Consider the following 4,015-nt stretch of genomic DNA (forward strand, 5'->3'; position numbering starts at 1 on the left):
TTCAAAATGTGGTTATGTTGCTGTAACAATGAGAAAGTGTTGCCATATTTTTATATTAAAATACATTTTTCCTGACGGGGCAAACTAGGCTCTACAAAACTGACATGGCACAAGTATTGATGTGGCACATGGCGCCCACAAGTGTTGACGTGGCATCTACATACTTGAATTATAACGGTTATAACTGTCATAACGAATAAAGTAGTAATTATATTGGTCAAAACGGTTATATCGGTCGAAACGGTCAAATCTTGATTTTATAAATATAATAAACATTTTACTAAATATCAAAATTTATCAATAAGATCAATTCACGAAGTGATTTTAAATACCAAAAATATTTATATCTAATAAATCAAATTTACGAATTTATGAGAAAATAATAATTTTTATATCAAAATATATTTGTAAAAATAAATCAAAGGGCAGACAATTAAAATTTTCAGAAGCAGCAAAATTGCCGCTTGTTTTTTGGACCTGGACTTCAACAAAATTCTAAAAAAATGCACAAAGCCCATCCCTTTCACTTTCAAACACACAACCCGTTTCTCTCTCTCTCACTCAAAAACATTCGATGGTTCTTCAAGATTTAGGGGTTTTAAAAAAATGGATTATTCTAAGTAACTCATAGAGCTCCAAGATTTGGTGTTTCAAGATTTGGCTGTTTAAGATTTGTGAGTTTCTTAATTAGGGGTTTGATTGGGGGATTTGACACAATTGGGTTCAACAAATCGAGTTGAATTAGGGGGTTTTTAATTTCACCAGGTATTATCAGGCTCTTAATTTGAGTTCATCTACTAATATATGATGCATTCGATTATGTTTTATTTATGTATGGTCTGATTTTGTTGTTATCGAATATATTGTTGTTAGTTCGTAAATTCATCTTTCTCAGTCCTGCATCACTCTGTAGATCTCAATGTTTTTAACCTCGTGGTCACTTGTTTACGGCCAAAGAGATAGGTCAAAGATGATATTGGCACCTGGAAATAAAATAATTACTGATAATATTTAGGCCGTTACATATAATTTAACTAACTAGTATAGTAGAGTCTTGGTGAGAAGTAGAGAACTGCTTCTGCCACGTATTTGTTTACAGTATAGTATTACTGCTTGGGTGACTGATAAATGCTAAAAAAATCCCTTTAAAGAGTAATTTGCCTTCCAACTGCTATAATGTTATGGGACTTTGGTACTTGTACATGAAATTTACTTTCATCTTTTTTAGATCATGGATTTTACAGATCATGTTTGGACTGAATGCTTCTTGCCTTCCCTGGGAAGGTAAAACCTTATCTCCAAATTGCTATTACATATAGATGTTGTGGAGACACCCTTAGCCGTTTGCTTTGTTTTAAATATAGATGGATGTATTTTGATCCGTGTGAGGGAATTTACGACAATCCATTACTATATGAGAAGGGGTATATCGTTGCCAATCTGATTTTAGTTTTGATACTCAACCACTACTTTTTCTCAAAATCTTTTTTATTTGCTTGAAGCTGGAAGAAAAATCTCAACTATATAATCGCCATTGCAAGAGATGGAGCCTATGATGTCACTAAACGTTGCACAAGAAAGTGGCATGAGGTAATTCTGGAATTTCCTCATTTCCATCAAAAGCCAAATTCATCAAGTATATTTTCAGTCTTGCATGGAAATTCGATACTGTGTTTTGAATTTGGAATTGGTGTTTTTTCCACATGGAAGTTTCTACATCGCCGTAACCTAATTAGCGAGCCTGCTCTTTCCTCCTTTCTCTCTGAGTAATTTGCCTTCCAACTGCTATAATGTTATAGGACTTCGGTACTTGTACATGATATCCCTTTCATCTTTTTCAAATCATGGATTTTACAGTTCATGTTTGGATAGAATGTTTCTTGCCTTCCCTAGAAGGTAAAACCTTAACTCCAGATTGCTACTACATATAGATCCTGTGCAGATACCCTTAAAATTTCCAATTAAGTTCTGGCCTGGCGGGTAGAGAAAGAGTTTTTTATGTATGCTAATGAGAGGAGAGGATACAACACATTCTGGCAATTTATTATATTACATACCGTTTATTATTTACTACCATTTTTGTAAATTAAAAATTTTCCATTGCTCCTATAAAGTGTTGAATAATTGCCTCATATATGCTGATGTGGCAAAGGTGGGCCCCATATGTGTTGATGTGGCACATGTGACGTGGCACATGTGACATGGCACAGTTGGCAACTTATGTGTTATGTGGGACCCACTAACTTTTTCAGGATGTTTTAATTCAAAGGCAACATATAACTATGTTGGTATAGGATAACAATATTGTTGTTGTGCACTCTATTTCAACATATTTTGGATTTATTCCAACATTATTTTTAGTTGCAATAGGCTGTTTATGGTGTAGTGTGATGTATAAAATAATGTGTATGTATTATACTTTTTACATTCTAACTTTCTAATATGTATGCATTATATTAACTTATATGTTATATATATTAAAAATAACTTTAATTTAGTTTTGTTATATTAATTAGACGGGGTTGACTTGTACGAAAAGATCTTAAGAGAAAATTAACAGTTAGGTAATTGTAATATTCACTTCATCCCACTCATTGATAATTGTTTTCTTTACAAATTATAAACGTGTTTTTTTGTGAAAGGTGATAACAAGTTATACATTAACTAATTATACATTATGGCTTACTTTTTCTTTGGAAGGTAAATAATTAATTAATTAAAAACCATACGACATCTATAAAGATAATTAAAATTGACCAAAAATATGTTAAATTAGATCAAATCAGACTTTTCTTCATCCAAACTACGATCATTTATCATATCTTTAATTTTGGCACACCCCTCGCTAACATTGCTGAATTTTGCAGCCTTTGTGGAGAGACAATCTAACAATCTGTTCTAGTCTTTAAAAATATATGTACCTAACTTGTCAACACGTACCTGAACAACCAACCATAACTGCGATCCCATACAATCCAAATCAATAAACCAAAAATTCTACAAATCTGAGATCCCAGATACTGAACCAAACATAAAAACTCTCACGAGGAGAGAGAAACAAACCCAATATATAGGTAGAAAAAACTAGGACTGTCAAACGAAGAATTTGGATACGGATCTGCTTATATCCGTATCCGTTATCTGTATTTGTATCCGCAATTTTTGGATTGAAATACGAATAATATCCACTTTATTTCAAATACATATAATATTCATTTTTTCTCGGACACGAATGCGCATATTTCAAACGGATATCAGATTTTTTGGATATTTAGATGGCCTTACCGTATTAACGATGATTTTACAATAATTTTTTTACGATTAAACTCAAATGATACAATGGCCATCGTTTGTTTTAAATTTGAATTTTTGATGCACCTCTCCCCCACTCACATCGAAACCCTGTTCATTTATCTCAAATTCTGGCCAGACAAACGCTCCATAATTAATTTTGATCATGAATTCAGACTCTTTTCTTCATGTCCTATGGATTCATATCAAAATCTCAGCATTTTTATTCCCAAAATTATCAAATTGACAAACCCTAAAATCGATTTATTCGAAAAACTCATCTTTTGTTCTAATTTGATGATTCTAACACTTAATCGTGTTATTTCATTTACCTTTTTCTCGGTTTCAAGACTTAAATCCTTGATTCGAAGCTCCACACGACAGTCTCCATTCAACGGCGGCGATTCAAGCTCTCCGGTGATGGTTTTAGGCGGGCAATGGTGGTTCCAAGAATTACAGATAATCAACAATCTCATGGTGGCATCAGCTCGTCCAAATGGCAGAAACTTGGCGGCGGCCTAGTGTGTCAACTCGGCGGGTCAAGCGAGTCAGACTGAATTTTAAGTTGGAATGACTGTTATTTTCTTTGTGAATAAGTCTCATGTGAATACAACCATGAACTCAGGTATTGCTTTTCGCACACACATATATATATATATGCATATATATATATATGTCATACTATATATTTATTGCACTAAGCCGGGGGTATTCACGGAAACAG

The 4,015-nt window shown here is 33.3% G+C and overlaps 1 long non-coding RNA gene across 1 annotated transcript; it reads left to right on the top strand.

Annotated features, from left to right (window-relative positions):
- Positions 1-487: 487 nt before the first annotated feature.
- On the top strand, positions 488-2,427 carry LOC141663635 (uncharacterized). Its single transcript, XR_012551584.1, has 4 exons — positions 488-765; positions 1,229-1,284; positions 1,365-1,424; positions 1,503-2,427. It is a non-coding gene; the product is annotated as an uncharacterized LOC141663635 (long non-coding RNA).
- Positions 2,428-4,015: the final 1,588 nt, after the last annotated feature.

The sequence above is a fragment of the Apium graveolens genome, chromosome 6, assembly GCF_009905375.1.
Source record: "Apium graveolens cultivar Ventura chromosome 6, ASM990537v1, whole genome shotgun sequence".
Lineage (NCBI taxonomy): Eukaryota > Viridiplantae > Streptophyta > Magnoliopsida > Apiales > Apiaceae > Apium > Apium graveolens.